The following is a 21194-nucleotide window of genomic DNA, read 5'->3' on the forward strand; positions in this document are numbered from 1 at the left end:
AATGTAACAAAATTTATGGAAAACTTGGTTGTAATTTATTGTATAGAGTTTACTTAGTTGTTTCTTTTTAATTAACTGTAAATTATTCTATTCATACCGAATGAAAGCATTAGTACCAAAGTATGAAGTGTTCGATACCCACCGGTATCGAATGGTTCTGAACAGGCATTTGGTTTGGTTACATCACAGTCTACATATACACTACTCAAACCACCATACTTTCGATGGCGGACGGTAGCTCGGTTGCAAATGGAGTACGGGAAAAACAATTGTCTGTATCCTTCCGTACGAGCTCTACTTTATCTTACCTTCGGGTTCCATACGCGAAAAGTACATTGGTGGCAGTAGAATCGTTCTTAAATCTGTCGCAAATGCATATTAATTAAACATTCACAAAAGCATTTCGCAGAAATAACGTCGCGTTCCCTCCAGGAATCCTCATTTGAGATGACAGAGCATTTCCATAATACTTGCATGTTGATCAAACGTGCCGGTAACAAATCTAGCTGCACGCCTCTGAACTGCTTCGATGTTTTCCGTTAATCCGGCCTGGTGAGGATCTGAAAACACTCGAGCAGTACTGAAGAATTAGTAGCAGAAGTATTCTGTCCGCGAACTCCTTTATAGATGAGCTACACTTTTCCAGAACTCTCCTTCCCTACAACCGACTTTACGTCCTCATTCTGTTTCATGTCACTTTGCAACGTCACTCCTATTTGTATAATCGACATGACTGTGTCAACTTCCACACCACTAACACTGTTTTCGAACACTGCAGGATTCTTTTCCTTTCGTACTCACCTGCATTAACTTACGTTGTTCCTCGTTTAGAGCACGCTGCTCTTCATTACTGAAAGGAGCGACGTCACTTTCTCGTACTCTGCAGCGTCATTAGGAAACAGCCCCAGAATGCTGCTGACTCTATCCGTCAGCTCGTTTATGTATATAAAGAATAAGAGCGGTCCTATCACAGCTCCTTGGATGACTTTTCGCGATATCTTCTTCTTTGATGATGTTTACCTTAATGCAGAGAGTTGCATCAAACCAGTCTCAGGACTGAAGACCACAACAACAACATCTTAATGTAATCCCACGTGCTGGATGCCTTGGCGGGTACACAAAATGGTTCAAATGGCTCTGAGCACTATGGGACTCAACTGCTGTGGTCATAAGTCCCCTAGAACTTAGAACTACTTAAACCTAACTAACCTAAGGACAGCACACAACACCCAGCCAGCACGAGGCAGAGAAAATCCCTGACCCCGACGGGAATCGAACCCGGGAACCCGGGCGTGGGAAGCGAGAACGCTACCGCACGACCACGAGATGCGGGCAAGGCGGGTACACAGCTCTGCTGTTCTCTTTCTAGATGCAAAGAATCCAACAAACAGTTACATAGCTTTCCCTAGACTTCATTTTCAGGTCAGTTTTGGAAATGGAAATAAACTTTCCCAAATAGGGCTGCAAATAAAGTTCAAGGAAAAAAGGTGGAACGGTTTGGTGGATACTATTTCTCTAGAAAATGGATTGCACAGTTTCGGAAGCAACCAAGGTATCCACCACGTGCAACTGTGTCAAGGTAAATATACCCAGTATACAAAAAAGTGGGCCGGCCGGTGTGGCCGACCGGTTCTAGGCGCTTCAGTCTGGAACCGTGCGACCGCTACGGTCGCAGATTCGAATCCTGCCTCGGGCATGGATGTGTTTGATGTCCTTAGGTTAGTTAGGTTTAAGTAGTTCTAAGTTCTAGGGGACTGATGACCTCAGATGTTAAGTCGCATAGTGCTCAGAGCCATTTGAGCCCCAAAAAAGTGGAAGAAATAAAATTTGCCGGCCGGAGTGGCCGTGCGGCTCTAGGCGCTACAGTCTGGAACCGAGCGACCGCTGTGGTCGCAGGTTCGAATCTTTCCTCGGGCATGGATGTGTGTGACGTCCTTAGGTTAGTTAGGTTTAATTAGTTCTAAGTTCTAGGCGGCTGATGACCTCAGAAGTTAAGTCGCATAGTGCTCAGAGCCATTTCAACAATTTTTTTGAAATAAAAATTTGTTAAATCTAGACCAAAAGAGTAATAAAAAAGGTTCTGTTCGGGCCATTAGTTCTTTATCTCTGAGTATCCTGTTTTGGATACTCTACAATATGTATTATTTTTGGTTTTGGGATTTCTTGTACAATGATAGGTTCGTTGACAGGTCACGACAACAGTACACTGACGTGTAAAAGAAGACTATATACTTCTCTGGCCTCATAGAGCATCCTATGAACAGAATGCAGAATACAAGATAAACTTCTGGAACACAACACTTGTTGTGTCATGAGAGTGCAAGAGTTTATGGCATTGGTTGGTTATGGCATGAAACCTTTTTTGAATTACAGCTGACATTTTATTTAAATTAATAGTGAGAAACGGGATCACTTACACATCTTGGCCAATATGATCCTGCTGACTAATCAATTAACGTAGTTCATACTATCAATTTTATTTCAGTCAGATCGTTGCCACACAGAGTGTACCGGCAACGTCCAGAACCTGATGAGCGGGATTCCCTAGGTAGGTACAAATTGTTGGATGTCCTCCTGAGGGATATCAAGCCAACTTCTGTCCAATTGGCGCGTTAGATCCTTTTTCGAGGACCCTGTCCAGAATGCTCCAGATGTTCTCAACTGAGGAGAGATCCGGTGACCTTGTTGATCAAAAGCGGCTTTAGCAAGCACGAAGGTAAGAAGTAGAAACTCTTGCCTTATGCGGGTGTGCATATATCTTGCTGAAATGTATGCCTAGGATAGCTTGCCATGAAGGAAGGGAGGGGGGAGGGGGGGCGTAGAATATCGTCGATGAACCGCTGTGCCGTAAGCGTGACGCGGATGACAACTAAAGGGATCCTGCTGTGAAATGAGATGACACCCCAGACTGATGGTTGTCGGGCCGAATGGGGGGCGACAGTCAAGCTGGTATCCCACGGCTATCCGTGGCGTCTCCAGACATGTCCTCACTGGTCATCGGGGTTCAGATCGAAGTGGGATCTATCAATGAAGACAGTTTTACTCCAGTCAATGAGATTCCAAGGCGAATGTGTCCTACACCACTGCCAATGGGCTTGTTTGTGTACATACGTTCAAATGACTCTGAGCACTATGGGACTTAACTTCTGAGGTCATCAGCCCCCTAGAACTTAGAAGAACTTAAACCTAACTAACCTAAGGACAACACACACATCCATGCCCGAGGCACGATTCGAACCTGCGACCGTAGCGGTCGCGCGGTTCGAGACTGTAGCGCCTAGAACCGCTCGGTCACCCCGGCCGGCTCTGTACATATGTCAATGGTAGTCGGCGCAAGAGACTCCGTAAGGTCAACCCCATTTCTGTAGCCGTCTATTAACGGTCCCTTTGGTCACTGAACCATCAGTTGCAAGACAGATCGGGGATAAAGATGACTTCAGGGCTCTGAGTGTCTCTGACGATTGCTCGGTCTAGTTCGATCATCTCTCTCTAGTCCGACCGCTTTCTCCATGACTGTTTCTTGCCAAGTTTCACCCATTCCTTCCAAAATCGTTGAATAGTGGTATTGCTCCCATTCGAATGTCAAGCAATTCGCTCATTACTCGATACGGCTTCTTTGAGCCTAACTAAACGACCTCTCTCAAATGCTGACATCTGCGTACATTGTTCACACCCCTGTTTGCGAGACATAGTTACTGTCCTACTGAATGTACAAAATGAAATTCACAAAGACATCATCAACTGATATCAACATGTCCTTTATTTACTATCTTTGATGCTTGCCAGCTGCGTTGTGAAACTACGCTACAGCGTCACACATTCATCCATAGTCAACCAAAGCTTACAGTTTTGCATTTTTCGTCGATATCGCTGTATGAATATCAATTTCTAACCAATTTCCATAATCACATTGCATTGACAAGAATGGGGGAAAGAAATACAGTAGAAGAAGAATGGGTAGCTCTGAGGAATGAAGTAGTGAAGGCAGCAGAGGATCAAGTAGGTAAAAAGACGAGGGCTAGTAGAAACCCCTTGTGTAACAGAAGAAATGTTGAATTTAATTGATGAAAGGAGAAAATAGAAAAATGCAGTAAATGAAGCAGGCAAAAAGGGATACAAACGTCTCAAAAATGAGATCGACAGGAAGTGCAAAATGGCTAAGCAGGGATGGCTGGAGGACAAATGTAAGGATGCAGAGGCTTATCTCACGAGCGGTAAGATAGATACTGCCTACAGGAAAATTAAAGAGACCTTTGGAGAAAAGAGAACCACTTGTACGAATATCAAGAGCTCAGATGGAAACCCAGTTCTGAGCAAAGAAGGGAAAGCAGAAAGGTAGAAGGAGTATATAGAGGGTCTATACAAGGGCGTTGTACATGATGACAATATTATGGAAATGGAAGAGGATGTAGATGAAGATGAAATGGGAGATACGGTACTGCGTGAGGAGTTTGACAGAGCACTGAAAGACCTGAGTCGAAACAAGGCCCCGTGAGTAGACAACATTCCATTAGGACTACTGACGGCCTCCGGAGAGCCAGTCCTGACAAAACTCTACCATCTGGTGAGCAAGATGTGTGAGACAGGCGAAATACCCCCAGACTTCAAGAAGAATATAATAATTCCAATCTCAAAGAAAACAGGTGTTGACAGATGTGAAAATTACCGAACTGTCAGTTTAATAAGTCACAGCTGCAAAATACTAACTCGAATTCTTTACAGACGAATGGAAAAACTGATAGAAGCCGACCTCGGGGAAGATCAATTTGGATTCCGTAGAAATGTTGGAACACGTGAGGCAATACTGACCCTACAACTTATCTTAGAAGAAAGATTAAGGAAATGCAAACCCACGTTTCTAGCATTTGTAGACTTAGAGAAAGCTTTTGACAATGTTGAGTGGAATACTCTCTTTCAAATTCTAAAGGTGGCATGGGTAAAATACAGGGAGCGAAAGGCTATTTACAATCTGTGCAGAAAACAGATAGCAGTTATAAGAGTCGAGGGGCATGAAAGGGAAGCAGTGGTTGGGAAGGGAGTGAGACAGGGTTGTAGCCTCTCCCCGATATTATTCAATCTGTTTATTGAGCAAGCAGTAAAGGAAACAAAAGAAAAATTTGGAGTAGGAATTAAAATCTATGGAGAAGAAATAAAAACTTTGAGGTTCGCCGATGACATCGTAATTCTGTCAGAGACAGCAAAGGACTAGGAAGAGCAGTTGAACGGAATGGACAGTGTCTTGAAAGGAGGATATAAGATGAACATCAACAAAAGCAAAACGAGGATAATGGAATGTAGTCGAATTAAGTCGGGTGATGCTGATGGAATTCGACTAGGAAATGAAACACTTAAAGTAGTAAAGGAGTTTTGTTATTTGGGGACCAAAATAACTGATGATGGTGGAAGTAGAGAGGATATAAAATGTAGACTGGCAATGGCAAGGAAAGTGTTTCTGAAGAAGCGGAATTTCTTAACATCGAGTATAGACTTAAGTGTCAGGAAGTCGTTTCTGAAAGTATTTGTATGGAGTGTAGCCATGCATGGAGTGAAACATGGACGATAAATAGTTTGGACAAGAAGAGAATAGAAGCTTTCGAAATGTGGTGCTACAGAAGAGTGCCGAAGATTCTGAAGATTAGATGGGTAGATCACATAACTAATGAGGAGGTATTGAATAGAATTGGGGGTAAGAGGTGTTTGTGACACAACTTGACAAGAAGAAGGGCCGGTTGATAGGACATGTTCTAAGGCATCATGGCATTACAAATTTAGCATTGGAGGGCAGCGTGGAGGGTAAAAATCGTAGAGGGAGACCAAGCAGACACCAAGCAGATTCAGAGGGATGTAGGTTGCAGTAGGTACTGGGAGATGAAGAAACTTGCACAGGATAGAGTAGCATGGAGAGCTGCACAAACCAGTCTCAGGACTGAAGACCACAACAACAACAACTTCGTGGTTTTTTTGTCTTAGAGTGTATTTGAATGGAAATAGAAAGCATTCAAACTATAAATCTTTTTTACACAACATGTTTCTGTGTTATTGTGCCACTAGAATTGTTCCAAGTGTCTAGCCCTGGAGAAATGTTTCAAACATTCACTACTAGACTGCGCACGACCTTTGAGCCAAGTAGTACTTCCTAATGGAGCTCCATGTTCCGTGTGCCAAGATATCCATTTGGCCTGGGATAGTTTGAAGAGAAACAAAGAAAGGCAAGCAAGTCCTGTTTTCCACAAGATTTACACAAAGTTGTTGAGCCACATAAAGCTATTCATGTAATTTCAATTCATGTAACGGATTCGTTTGACTCTTAAGATGCTACTGACTCATTGTTGTCTATGCAATCATGTAAGAGCTTCAAATGTCCAAATGCTATATGATTAATTTCTCTGAAATAGATGTGTAGATATTCTTAATATGAAATAAGGAATGGAAAAATGCCACTGTATTCAAAAGAAGGATAACGATGGCAGACGTATGGCATCCCGTACATCATCTGAAAGTCCAGCCAAATTTTAACAGTTGCAAAACAGAAAGGCCTGTTGGCGATGCTGCCAGTTCTTCCTCAACAGCACACGATGTTGTACAGTAAACTTTACAGCATCTGATCTCAAACATAAAGAAAGAGATCTCAGTACTGGGAGATTTTATTTCTGGAATTAAATTTTTTTATTCTCTTATAAAATATTTTTAAGAAATTAGAAACTGTTGTTGTTGACTAGAATCCTACTAGTCAGAATATTAGTGCTGTAATTGTGTACGTGTGTTATCACACGTTTGGTTTTGTATTAACAGAACTTGAAACCGGAACTACCATATTGGCGCTTAGAATCAGTTAGTTTCCTAGTATGGTCCTTAGAATGTTCTTAAGGAATTATTTATTTTCTAATTTATCTCCTTATGTTTTGAAGTGATGAGGTGGGCAGCATAATTCTGTGGTATCAGAATACCTTTTTAATGCAAATATATACAAAGAGAAATACATTGTTTTTTTTTTTTTTTAATTCTCATGACAATTGTGAGTTTTGGCACTTACAGCCTTTTCCATTTCCACTCTGCATTTGACCTAACTGTCAGGTTGCACGCTTGGCGATATTGCCAATGACTGCAATAGATGTTTATACGAGACTGAAATTTACAGCTCCACACAAACGGGCTAATGGTACTGAAAGTATGGAAGATGAAGTGTTCTACATAAGGTTTCTGTCTCGGTGGAAAGGACTCTCAGGGAAGTCTTAGTAGAAGGTACAGCAGTTAATATAACGAAGAAGAATTAACCTTAAACGGCTGGTCTATCGACATCCCACATCCCACGTAATGCTGCAGTATCAGATAGCTGATGTAGGCCTCCGGCAAAGACAGCATGCGAACCGTGGGCGACTTATAGCGGGCAGCATGTCAGGTATCGTGACTCCTGGGCTTTCATGACCGGGTTTTGCTTATAATCGTTGTAGTAGCGATGGAAGCTGAAAATGGAGGCTCGTACCGGAATAAGAACACGAAGAGCTTGCTTGCACGGAGTAGTGGAGAGGTCCTACTGACCTTATATTCTGTTTACACGAAACTTCGTACAGCTTGCACTCATTCTAAATAGTTGACGCAAATCAAGGAAAAATCGCAAAATGAATAACAACTCTACGTATTGAAGCGAAGACACATTTATCAAAGTACGGTAAAAAACTATCGAAACATATAAATAAATAATGTTCGAATGTGTAACATTTTTAACTGTATAGAAGTGTCAGTTTAATATAGCAAAAGTTACATCTATACGGTTACAGGACGTCTCCGTTCGATGATGCCGCTAATGACTGTGTTTATGAGATTCACCACGTAAATACCTTGTGAATCTCATAAACACAGTCATTAGCGGCATCATCGAACGGAGATGTACTGATCTCGTATAGCAATCACCAGGTACTACTAGTCTAGGTCTACAATCTGACCAAAGATTTAGATCTAACCAGGCTCATCGCCTCCCTTCTGCAGAATCGTAGGTTCTTCGTCGACTTTCAAGGACAGCATAATCGATGTAGACTACAGAAGAATGGCCTCCCGCAAGGAAGTGTTTTGGCTCCAATTCCGTGTAATATATACACGAACGACCAACCTATATCCCCAAACACCAGGAGCTTCTTATAAGCTGACGACCTCGCTCTAGCCACCTAGAGCACAGATTTTGAATCAGTTGAGAACAACCTCACGAATGCCCTTGCAGATCTATCCAGAGGGTGTGCTTTTCATTTGAGAAACAAGCAAGCTACTCGCAAGTTGAAAATAGTGTGGTCGGGGGTCGAACTGGAACTCTACGAGCCTCCAAAATACCTAGGACTGACACTTCATCTACATCTACATTTACATCCATACTCCGCAAGCCACCTGGCGGTGTGTGGAGGAGGGTACTTTGAGTACCTCTATCGGTTCTCCCTTCTATTCCAGTCTCGTATTGTTCGTGTAAAGAAAGATTTTCGGTATGCTTACGTGTGGGCTCTAATCTCTCTGATTTTATGGTCTCTTCGCGAGATATACGTAGGAGGGAGCAGTATGCTGCTTGACTCCTCGGTTAAGGTATGTTCTCGAAACTTCAAGAAACGCCCGTACCGAGCTACTGAGTGTCTCTCCTGCAGTCTTCCACTGGAGTTTATCTGTCATCTCCGTAACGCTTTCGCCATTACTAAATTATCCTGTAACGAAGCGCACTGCTCTCCGTTGGATCTTCTCTATCTCTTCTATCAACCCTATCTGGTACGGGTCCCACACCAGTGAACAGTATTCAAGCAATGGGCGAACAAGTTTGCTGTAACCTACTTCCTTTGTTTTCGGATTGCATTTCCTTAGGATTCTTCCAATGAATCTCAGATTGGCATCTGCTTTGCCGACGATTAATTTTATATGGTCATTCCGTTTTAAATCACTCCTAATGCCTACTCTCAGATAATTTACGGAATTAACTGCTTCCAGTTGCTGGCCTGCTATATTGTAGCTAAATCATAAAGGATCTTTCTTTCTGTGTATTCGCAGCACATTACACTTGTCTACATTGAGATTCAATTTCCATCCCCTGCACCATGCGTCAATTCGTTGCAGATCCTCCTGCATTTCAGTAGAATTTGCCATTGTTACAACCTCTCGATATACTACAGCATCATCCGCAAAAAGCCTCAATGAACTTCCGATGTTATCCACAACGTCATTTACGCATATTGTGAATAGCAACGGTTCTGCGACACTCCCCTGCGGCACACCTGAACTCTTACTTCTCTCCATTGAGAATGACATGCTGCGTTCTGTTACCTAGGAACTCTTAAATCCAATCACACAATTGCTCTGATGGTCCACATGTTCTTACTTTGTTCATTAAACGACTGTGGGGAACTGTATCGAACGCCTTACGGAAGTCAAGAAACACGGGATCTACCTGTGAACCCGTGTCTATGGCCCTCTGAGTCTCGTGGACGCATAGCGCGAGCTGGGTTTCACACGATCGTCTTTTTCGAAACCCATGCTGGTTCCTATAGAGTAAATTTCTGGTCTCCAGAAAAGTTATTATACTCGAACATAATACGTGATCCAAAATTCTACAACTGATCGACGTTAGAGATATAGGTCTATAGTTCTGCACATCTGTTCGACGTCCCTTCTTGAAAACGGGGATGACCTGTGCCCTTTTCCAATCCTTTGGAACGCTACGCTCTTCTAGAGACCTACGGTACACCGCTGCAAGAAGGGGGCAAGTTCCTTCGCGTACTCTGTGTAAAATCGAACTGGCATCACATCAGGTCCAGCGGCCTTTCCTCTTTTGAGCGATTTTAATTGCTTTTCTAGCCCTCTATTTTCTATCCTATCTATCTATTTCGATATCTACCGTTTTGTCATCTGTGCGACAATCTAGAGAAGGAACTACAGTGCAGTCTTCCTCTGTGAAACAGCTTTGGAAAAAGACATTTAGTATTTCGGCCTTTAGTCTGTCAACCTCTGTTTCAGTACCATTTTGGTCACAGAGTGTCTGGACATTTTGTTTTGATCCACCTACCGCTTTGAAATAAGACCAAAATTTCTTAGGATTTTCTGCCAAGTCAGTACATAGAACTTTACTTTCGAATTCACTGAACGCCTCTGGCATAGCCCTCCTCACACTACATTTCGCTTCGCGTAATTTTTGTTTGTCTGCAAGGCTTTGGCTATGTTTATGTTTGCTGTGAAGTTCCCTTTGCTTCCGTAGCAGTTTTCTATCTCGGTTGTTGTACCACGGTGGCTCTTTCCCATCTCTTACAATCTTGCTTGGCACATACTCATCTAATGCATATTGTACGATGGTTTTGAACTTTGTCCACTGATCCTCAACACTATCTGTACTTGAGACAAAACTTTTGTGTTGAAAGATCTCTCTCTTTCAAAAAGCACTGCATGAAATGCAAGTCGAAAGTTTAGACGAGGACCAATTTCCTATGGAAACTGGCCGGAAGACAGTGGAGTAGTCAACCTGAAACAATCCGAACATCTGCAATGGCACTATGATATTCTGCGGTAGAGTATGCCTGTCCTGTTTGGTATAATTCAACGCATGCCAAACAGGTGGATGTAGCTCTCAACGAAACCTGCAGAATTATAACTGTTTGGCTGAAATCCACTCCAGTCGAAAGTCTTCACCATCTCGCAGGAATAGCACCACCACCTGTTCGAAGAGAGATAGTTGCGAACAAGGAAAGACAGGCAGTGGAACAGATAATTAACATCTTCTGCATGGGTATGAACCGCATCCGCAACGACTGAAGTCAAGGAAGAGTTTAGGACATCAAAGGAACTTAGAACCACTGCTGAAAAAGCTAGGTTACCACTATGGAGGGCTGCGACCTACCTTACCCCTGGTTGGAAAAGAGTTGTTGATGCTTTACCTCCAGACCATGAAGGGGAATGGACAACTGGGAAGTCCCTGAATAGACTGATAGATCCGGAGTTTGTCTTGGCAAGATGGGGATACCCTGATTCAAATGATATTCGGTGTGACTGTGGAGAACAGACGGTTCGGCACATGCTTCGGTGTCGATTGTGCCCAGTCTCCGGTACAGAAGATGATCTTCGACAAGCAACAGAAAATGCACTGGAAGTGGCCAAGTTTTGGTCAAAAGAAATTTAATCATCACTGTGTGAAATGTATGTACATATGCCTATATGTTTCTGACATGAGAATTATAATAATATGATATTCTTCTCATAAATATTTTACTCTGGTAAGGATCTGGTAAGGAGGACTTCCTAGCGACAACTCTGGTAAGGATCTGGTAAGGAGGACTTCCTAGCGACAACTCTCCCATCCTCGCTTAAGAGCGTTCCAGACATATTCTGTGAGATTCAGGTTGAGAAATAATGTTGACAGCTCCATGAGCTAAACAGTTCTGCTGGCCGAGATGTTGATCCATTAGAAGAACTCTGTATGTTCTCCTAGGTTGCAAATGTTACCACATCGCCGGCTAACTGACGTCGCACAGTTATCTTTCACCCCAGGCTTATATTAAAAGGGAAAATGAATTAATATGTCTAAATTATAAAGTCTAGCTCATTTACATCTACATCTTCATTGATACTCCGCAAGCCACCCAACGGTGTGTTGCGGAGGGCACTTTACGTGCCACTGTCATTACCTCCCTTTCCTGTTCCAGTCGCGTATGGTTCGCGGGAAGAACGACTGTCTGAAAGCCTCCGTGCGCGCTCTAATCTCTCTAATTTTACATTCGTGATCTCCTCGGGAGGTATAAGTAGGGGGAAGCAATATATTCGATAACTCATCCAGAAACGCACCCTCTCGAAACCTGGCGAGCAAGCTACACCGCGATGCAGAGCGCCTCTCTTGCAGAGTCTGCCACTTGAGTTTATTAAACATCTCCGTAACGCTATCACGGTTACCAAATAACCCTGTGACGAAACGCGCCGCTCTTCTTTGGATCTTCTCTATCTCCTCCGTCAGACCGATCTGGTACGGATCCCACACTGATGAGCAATACTCAAGTACAGGTCGAACGAGTGTTTTGTAAGCCACCTCCTTTGTTGATGGACTACATTTTCTAAGCACTCTCCCAATGAATCTCAACCTGGTACCCGCCTTACCAACAATTAATTTTATATGATCATTCCACTTCAAATCGTTCCGCACGCATACTCCCAGATATTTTACAGAAGTAACTGCTACCAGTGTTTGTTCCGCTATCATATAATCATACAATAAAGGATGTTTTAAAAATATGCAGACTGTATAAAATTATAAGGTAATATGTTTTACAAATTCAGCAAATATGTCAAATATCTTACCAAGCGGTCCTGAAAGTTGTAGATTTCTCAACTTTCTTCAATTATTTTTACATCTCACGCTCTTTGTACCTCTACTCACGCTTCTAGAAGCGGATTGGGCGATATTCAAGTAACTATTAAAATGACACTGTACCTGGGTCTTATCTTTTAAGTAAATAATACTTTCCGCGATAAACAGCATTAACTTTATTTGGTTATAATTCACCAACAGAAAAGTGAGTTTCATAATTCACCTAATTTTTGTATAGCAATAAGAAAACTATTCACTTTCAGTTACTGTGCTTTTCTTCCTGCTATTAAAATTTCGGTAATTTTTCAACAAATCGATACCATTTGTAATGAGCAACCTCAGCTTTCCCTCTCTCATTCTACTCGCACGCGTGCAACGTATTCACTCCTACATATCGATCCATCTCTGAAATTCCGTTTAGGAGCCGTGACACATAAATGGGTCTGACATGCAAGGAATGTGCTGCCCGTAGCTGGAACGTATTTGTTGCCTCCTTATTTTTATATACTGTCTTTCAGAATGTGCCCTTATAGCCATCTCAGCACTGGAAATGATGTACTACAGTTTGTTTTGAGAATTCAGAGTATACATTAGTTTAAGTCGCACCCTGGTAGTAAGTTAAATACGCTTAACAAAGAACAGATTCCTACTGAAAACAAATTTTACATCCACAATAAATTCGGCACGTTGGCAATATTAAGGGGGCAGGATTGCTAAGTACAGAGTGGACCCAGTTTGGAAGTCGTACCACCACGTTGCGGTGCCGATGTTGTGTTTACAGCTCCAAATGTGCTGCGCATTATGGCTGCAGCCCTATCCTCGCGTACTACGCAAATTTGATATGCTATAGGAATGGCGAGTATGGAAGTTTTACTTTCAGCTTTGTATGTAGACGTGTGCAGTTTCAATCATAAATAAAGACAAATAGCCTGTTACTTGTGAGGACATTTTTATGTAAAAAAATGTGGCATTTGTTGTCTAATGTTGTATAGAACTTGTTGAATAATTAAAATGACTATGGAATCTATTAACTGATTGGAACTAGAATCTAGGAGAAAATTACTCGTAACTAATAGTGTCGTCCACCCCTACACAGGAGTGAATTATTACCAAGACTGTCACCAGTCAGCCCAGTAACACCGAAAACTATGGATACGTCACTGCTGTTGGTCGGTTTGGCTTATTTTCATGTGTCACCAACTTTTCACTTCCACCTGGAGTCCTAGTGGACTTACTTACGTTTAAGTTCATTTCCCGGTGATTCGCTCTGACATGTGGATGATGCGTCAATTTGCTAACTTTGTGGTGTAGATAACACCACAGTAAAGTCTGGAACTACAACAAACCCATTAGCATACAAGAAACCGGCGAGCGGAAACTGTGTACTGCCGCATATCCCCCTCCCCTCCCCCTTCAGTTGTTTGTGGAAATCAGTACTATAATATTTCGTCCTGACTCTGAATAGTGTCGCTGTGATTTAGAGAGTGGGAGGGTAAACTCATTTGTAATCTTCGCAAGACCTTATCCTTGTTGAACGCAGGTATTCTATGCCTGCGTTCGCCGGAATTTCTGTGGTTTCGTTTCCTGTATGTCTAGTCCGTGGTATTGGTAAACGAGAAGGAGAACTATATCAAACAGAATCGTATCAAACATTTTTAGTCTATACCGAATTCCATTCGGGGACGCCGAGGTCCCATCACAAAAGAAAAAGGAATGAATCTCATTTCGGAGACAATGAACTCTTACCTTCTTTCTCTCCAGTTGCTAACGTGTTTTTTTTTTTCAACCATTTTGCATGTCACGCGACCTCTCGTTATTCTTATCAAAATGTTCTCTTTGAAAATACGCTGTAAGTACTCACTCAAAACTATTTTACTTTCGAGCCGTATGGTGGTTATTATGTCATTGGGAGATCTCAAATAAAATCTTACGTAACTTATCTCTATGACCAAATTAACTGTTCCTTGATGCATTTGGTTGCTTTATTTAGGGCTATAGTTCATCATGTACTGCTAAGAAACTGATAAATTACAGAATGATTCAAAAACATTCATTCGAGTTCACAAGACTATATGTTTTACATGAATGAAAACAATAAATCGATGTTAAGTTTAACTTACGAGTAGATCTACAAAGTTTTTATTTTCAAAAGAACCGGTCTTATTGACAAGGTATACATTTTAGACACATGTGCATACAACTACAGGAATTCAGCTTGGGATCAAAATTTTCATTTTCCTTCCACAAATTTTCAACGTGCCCTGCACCGGTCGCAAGAAAAGCTTCAGACCATGGTGAAACCCGTCCTGTCCTTTTGCGAGGCGGTCTGCAGTTGTTACCTTCACTGCTACTGCTGTGTGGCGTTGCGGTTCGTCCAATGGTTTTGGGAAGAGAGACACATAAGCGGAGACTTTCACAAATTGTCACAAAGAGTTACGTATCGTAAGATCTGGTGACTTCTGGAGCCAATTCGACATCGGTACGTCTCTTACGGTCGATTTATCGTTGAGTAGGTCATTGTTAACAAATGCTGTTAAATGGAAATGCCAGCGTAATATTGCTCCTTCCAGTTGAAAAATTAAACTTCCTGCGCCATCTCGCAGTTTTGGAAGAACGCGGCTTCCAAAATGTGGAGGTTCTTGATTCCTGTAAGCGTCTTATCAGCCGGAAAACACACTACTTGGCAGCACCCAGATGGGGCAAGACGATACGAAATTGACTTTCAGTGGTTCGCAGGGTGTAATATCGAGTCAAATTTATAAAGAACTAGGCAGTGTAGCAATATCGGTATGACGTTTCACCCCTATGGTCGCGATGGATCGACTAATTTGGTTGGGAAGACGTCCTGAGGTAAGCTGGTTCACGATTGTTGTAACTGGTTCTTCACGTTCTTGATACCGGCTCTCGGGCGGAGCTCGAGCTGACGTCCGAGCTAGTACCACACATGTTCTATCGGGGACAGGCCAGGGTATCTTTCTAGCCATTTGAGCACCGCAACACCACGTAGAAGGTTGCACCTGTAGACGTGCATTGTCCTGTTGGAAACTGGCACCACGATACTGTCGCGGATTAGCCGAGCGGTCTTAGGCGCTGCAGTCACGGACTGTGCGGCTGGTCCCGGCGGAGGTTCGAGTCCTCCCTCGGGCATGGGTGTGTGTGTTTGTCCTTAGGATAATTTAGGTTAAGTAGTGTGTAAGCTTAGGGACTGATGACCTTAGCAGTTAAGTCCCATAAGATTTCACACACATTTGAACATTTGATACTGTCGCGTGAGAGGTAACACTTGAGGACGCCGGATGTCCGGGACGTACCGCTGTGCCATCAGGGTTCTCTCAATCACTATCAGCTGTGACCTCACACCACGACGCCAGGAGTAACACCGACGTGCCTCACCAAAACACTGGAAGAACGCGACCCTCTCCCCAGTTCAGCAGTACACACGACGCTGATGGTGATCCGGGTTAGCGTAGAACCGCGATTCACCGCTCAGCACTATGCGACGCCGTTCATCGGCAGTCCATGCGTCCCTGTCGCGACATCGCTTCTACGAATGTGACGGTAATTTCCTGGCCTGGCTGTGTTAGTCTCCGTCCAGTGGTGTGAGATGACACAGGTGTTTGAAGGGCCAATACTCCTTCTCGGATATCAGCCGCAGATATGAAGGGATTACGATGTTCTCGGTGCACAATACTGCGGTCCTCACCTGTCGTGGTCAGACGTGGTGGACCGCAACCTTGACGACGAGGATGCTTCTCCTCACATCTCCACTCGGTCCAGCATTGGGCCACTGTCACTTCTGAGTGGGCCATGAATCTGTGTATTCGACCAGTCGACCAATTGGAGATTCGTAACGAAGCCCCTTTCAAACCCTGTCAGGTGCTAATAACACTGTCCCACGCGAATACGCAGCTTCTCCGTGAAACAGAATTAGTAGCTATCACGTCCACACCTAGAATGGCATGGCGTTTCGCGGAATTGGTGCCATTCATGTAGGTGGATTACGCCATACGAGTTAACGTCATGGTCACTGTAGTTTTGAATTGATTCCCTAGGGGCACTGCTGTCGCATCACCTGACTACGCGGCTGCGATGTATGTATGTAAATGTATGTAAATCAGGCCCGCAGGTCACAAGTTTCCCAGCCTGATGTACATGCCACAGTCTTATGAAATCGGATGAAATCTTTGGAACACCGTATATAATGGAAAAAATCAAATGCGACTGCTCGCGTTCCTAGCGGCTTTTTAGTCCGCGATCTTTCTCGTCGTTTGAATTGTTCCTCAGAATTATGACAAATTTCGCTCAAAACTAATCCGATCAATGGCTTTGGACGAACAGTTCACAACAGAAGCGTTTCTTCGGATCTGCTTGAATGCAACCATAACGGAGCTACTTCACTGCGTCGCAGAAAAGAACACATAGAAATGTTTTGATCAAAGGAAGGGACGAATGTAGACGTATGTGGATTCACATGGATCTTACTCTAACGGCGACCAACATTAAGGGGAGCCGGAGGTGCCTATGCTGCCCATGTTAAAATCACTACGTTTGAGGAACATTTATGAATAAACTACAAATAGAAAAATTTGAATTTTTTTTTACATATAGAGTGGTTTAGTATTGCAGTTATGACAGAGGGATTTTGGAGTATTTTTTCTAGTTTGCTTCCAATAATTTTTTTTTATTAATGACCCAAATTTTTTTACAAATAATTGCTTTATAATTAAACTGAAATGAAACTACTGAACGCATTGCGAAATGGCTGTGTTACAATGTACGTTTGACCACTAGGAGTGCTGTATAAAAATTTGATCTCTCTAGCTTGAGTGGATTTTGAGAAAATGTTCCTTATATTCGAAAAATTCTAATTTACGGGAAATGGCTATCAAAGTTTCTCAATACATTCCTGCACTATAGGATGGATTATCAGGGTCTTCATCTTCATCCTCCAAAAGCTTCCTCTTCTGTCTTCTTTTCTGGCTTGTTGTTCCATCATACTTCATATGCCTTTCTCTTCTTTCTGCTCCTCTTATCCTTTCTCTGTCAATATTTCTTAGTGCTCGTACAGTGTTCACCCCAGCTGTAAATCCTAATGCCTTCAGAACTTCACACTTCACGCTGTTCCCTTGGTTGTAGGTTGCTATTGCATCATAAATGCCAAAGTGCAGTGTTTTTATGCTTACAAACACCCTTTTAGGAATCACTTTCCAAATCAAATTGTTTACGCTCTCATTAGGATACTGCGTCTTTCCATGTAGACATTTGTGTAACAATTCTGGCTGTGCTAAGTCATGAAAAATTGGTTTTATTGCATTTATCACAGCTGCTGGCAAACCATGTTTGTGATCATAGTCATTTTTTGCATTATATTTGCACCAGGAATCTTTGGGGCACCGGCTGTGTTGAGGGTATTTATTGGAAGAGGCAGTATGAAGGAACAATGCCCTCACTGCTTTTCGCATGTCACTAACATTACTAGTATTTTGCCTTATAGCATACCCATAGTATCTCTGTAGACGTTCAATCACCTCATCAGTAAGCCTGCCTCTCCCTCCTATTGTCTTTCCATCACTGAGCTTACTTGAACCCAAAGTTTGTTTGAGCCTTCGAAGCCGTGCACCCATACGCTTTTGCACATGCCCAATGCATTCCAACTTTTCAACTACAAATTCATTTCCATATGGTTTCAGTTCATCTATAGTCTTGAAACCTTTGGAGTCACCTTCCCCAAGGTAGTATTTGCTAGAAGATGTCACAGGGCTATGGCCGGCCATGTGTTGCTTAGCAGAAGAACGCACTGTTTCAGTAATTGTAGTATCGCAACTTGGTATTAGTGTTAATTTTCTTTTCCCTACGTTCTTCCTCTTCTTATATACACGGTTACTAAAACGTGGCATCGTAACCAGAACAACGCTTTACACAAGAAGTATAATACTACCGACAACAGGCGCAACACTGAACTAATTCGAAACAGTAAACAGCAAAGAGACGATGTTCCGCGCTCTCAGCGCTCCATTTGTCACAAAAAACAATATAGCCAACCCTTGTACACTCGCTGTATGCGTAACATAAGGCGCTGTATGCGTAACAGGCCGAGAAAATCCCAAGCAGTTCGCCAGGAAGTCACGAGAGGGTGTTAGATGCATTCAGCGGCCGCCAATTTCCTCTGCAGGCGTGGGGGAAAATAGTAATAACTCCACTGCTAGGGCGAGTAGAACAATAATTCAAAGTTTACATTAAAGAGGAATGTTCAAATTAATTTTCGGTAACAAAAAAAAAAAAAAAAAATCGTAATTTTTAGGATATGACCACCTCCGGCTCCCCTTAAGTGGACATATTCGATGAGTAAGGTTGGCAGCAATAGTCTCGTTTATTTTACACCAGTCTATGTACGCAACAGTTTATGGCACAAGGAGGAGTGCGTATATACAAAAACTTCTCGTCCACCACTGATTTAGCCAAATGCGATGAAACTTGTCACAGGGTACGGTACCAAAGAAAAGTCGAAAAACAATCGCACAGTAACACACAGTGTTCCAAAAAGTATCTATTAGTCACCTCTCTTTTTCGTCGTATTGTGTAGTAATGGTGCAGTTGACTGAAACGCAATGTGGCCAGAACAGTGACTAGTGAACCGTTAAACAACAAACGATGCAGAAGCGACGTTATGACCAATGGTACTGTCTTAAGACCTGACAACAATGAGAGAACACCGTCATGGCCGCTCTTTCTTTTACAGTGGTAGCTCTATTGTCTTTCCTACCTTTTCATCTATGATTTTTAATAACAGTGTACCTTTTGCTTTGAAATCTACTGAAATGAGTGAAAAGTCACAGTTGCGGCTCTGAAATGGATTGTTTCTCCATTTCGAGTGTAGTCCACCACTTTCACTTCCTTTGGAGTTATTGGTGTCTTCCTCGTAACGTTAGGTACAACTAAAGACTAAATAACACTGTATCCACTGTAACAGTGTCATATACCGATCTATCTGCAGAATATGTAAAAAATAATTTGTTTTATTGGTACCCTTTCGTTAAGAACTCGGGAGAGTTTTCTCTTACTCAAGGTAGACTTCATTATTTTTCTTTTACTGGTGATCTCTCAGGCATTTTCGGCTTGATAGACTAACGGTGTATCTCCAAGTATACTTTTCGTTTCCTCATAAATTCTTCAATAGTTTATAAACTGTCTTCAGTGTTTTATCTATTTATATATTTTTGTATTATACTGCTTCAGGCCGAAGCCCTTAACGGAATGCACACTATCATTGGCACAAAGTAGATGTGAACTCACAGAAGAATTTGTACAGGAAACACATTTATACTGCAACAAATTATGAAGAAACACGGGGAATACGACAAACATACATCCTTTTCATAGATTATATGACGTCCTACGATAAAATAAATAGCCGATTATTCTGGGAGACATTGAGAAGGAGATGTACTCATGTACATCTTATAGAGGGATTTCAGAAGATCTATAGTAACAGAAGAATCTAAGTAATTGGGTAAAACTAGGAATAGAGCAAAGGATATTAACATAGAAGTATGACAAGACTGCAACCTGTAGCCACATCTCTGTAATATACAGGGCGTTGCTTATTAACATATAAAAATCTGGAAGCGACGTAGATGACACTGAGACAAGTAATTTAATTCAAGACTCATGGGACCGCAAATGTTGGTACCCCGAAAGTGGATGAAAAATGTGCAACATGTGACGTCAGAAGACGACGTACCTCATCGTTCGTGGAGCAGCTGAGCATATCAGTCTGTCGCACTTCGTCATGTCAAACCAAGTCAAGTATTCACATGACTGAGGGTCCTGCTCTACGTGCGCATCTTTATCGCGTGGGGCTCACGGTTCGAGTCATGTGTCTGGCAGGCAGTATTGTTTTCACTGAGTCAGACAATTATGTCTTTACATTGAGGTAATACTTATTATTTTATTTGCCGGTCTTGCGATCTCCGCTGGTTTATTGCAAAGTAGAGTACAACAAAACCTACCGTACTGCGTCACAAGTAAATGAGTATAAGCTTCCGAAATGCGTCATTACCAGTATGTTATCTACTTTTACTTTACTATATAAAGTTTCCAAATAAAAAAAGAAGGGAGGAAAAGAAAGAAAAACAAAGCAGAAACAACTTTTGATAGGTTACAGCGAGAAAATAATTTTGTAACTTCTACGTTTACAACACATCATGTTTACAGAAAGCGTTCGAAATTTGCACCGTCTGCTTGAGTGCGAGTATTCCATTGCTTAATGATTCCTTCATACATGCGCTCGAAAATACCCTTCGTATTTTGGATCTCCGCACCAGCAACGGCTATGCGTGCTATGAAGTCCGTTTGGGACTCTACTGTGGTGCTGTAAACTAGCTCTGGAAACAGGTTGGTACAAATAGATCTGAGTTCGCCCGTAAACAACACCCGACGAGAATCCTGGGTCGTCCACTCCGCGTGATTTAGGTTTGATGCGATACACGACATACTGCAGCCTCTTCGAACGCCGAATTCAGTCCTGGAGCATTCATCCCACGCTTCCCTCTATTCCAAAGCAGATATCGAAGGCCGGTGCGCAAGTCATCAAACACTTTAAACAATTTGGAACCGATTCCATATCCGTACCACATGACTTTGACTCTGGGGCACACGTCGAGCAATCTCCCTGATTGACAAGCCGTCTGCGCGTAGCGTGATGATGTGGACGCTATAATTATATATATGATAATTTTTTTCCACCGTGTACAAACACTGTGTATTGCACGATGAGAGGATACGGAACAAAAAAGGTATAATGAACTTATGTCCTGAAATGCATGGTTTCCGTGCTAGAGACCATTTATTTAATAATACATTGTTATGCGGTCTAATACGC

This window comes from Schistocerca serialis, chromosome 5 (genome assembly GCF_023864345.2).
Source record: "Schistocerca serialis cubense isolate TAMUIC-IGC-003099 chromosome 5, iqSchSeri2.2, whole genome shotgun sequence".
NCBI lineage: Eukaryota > Metazoa > Arthropoda > Insecta > Orthoptera > Acrididae > Schistocerca > Schistocerca serialis.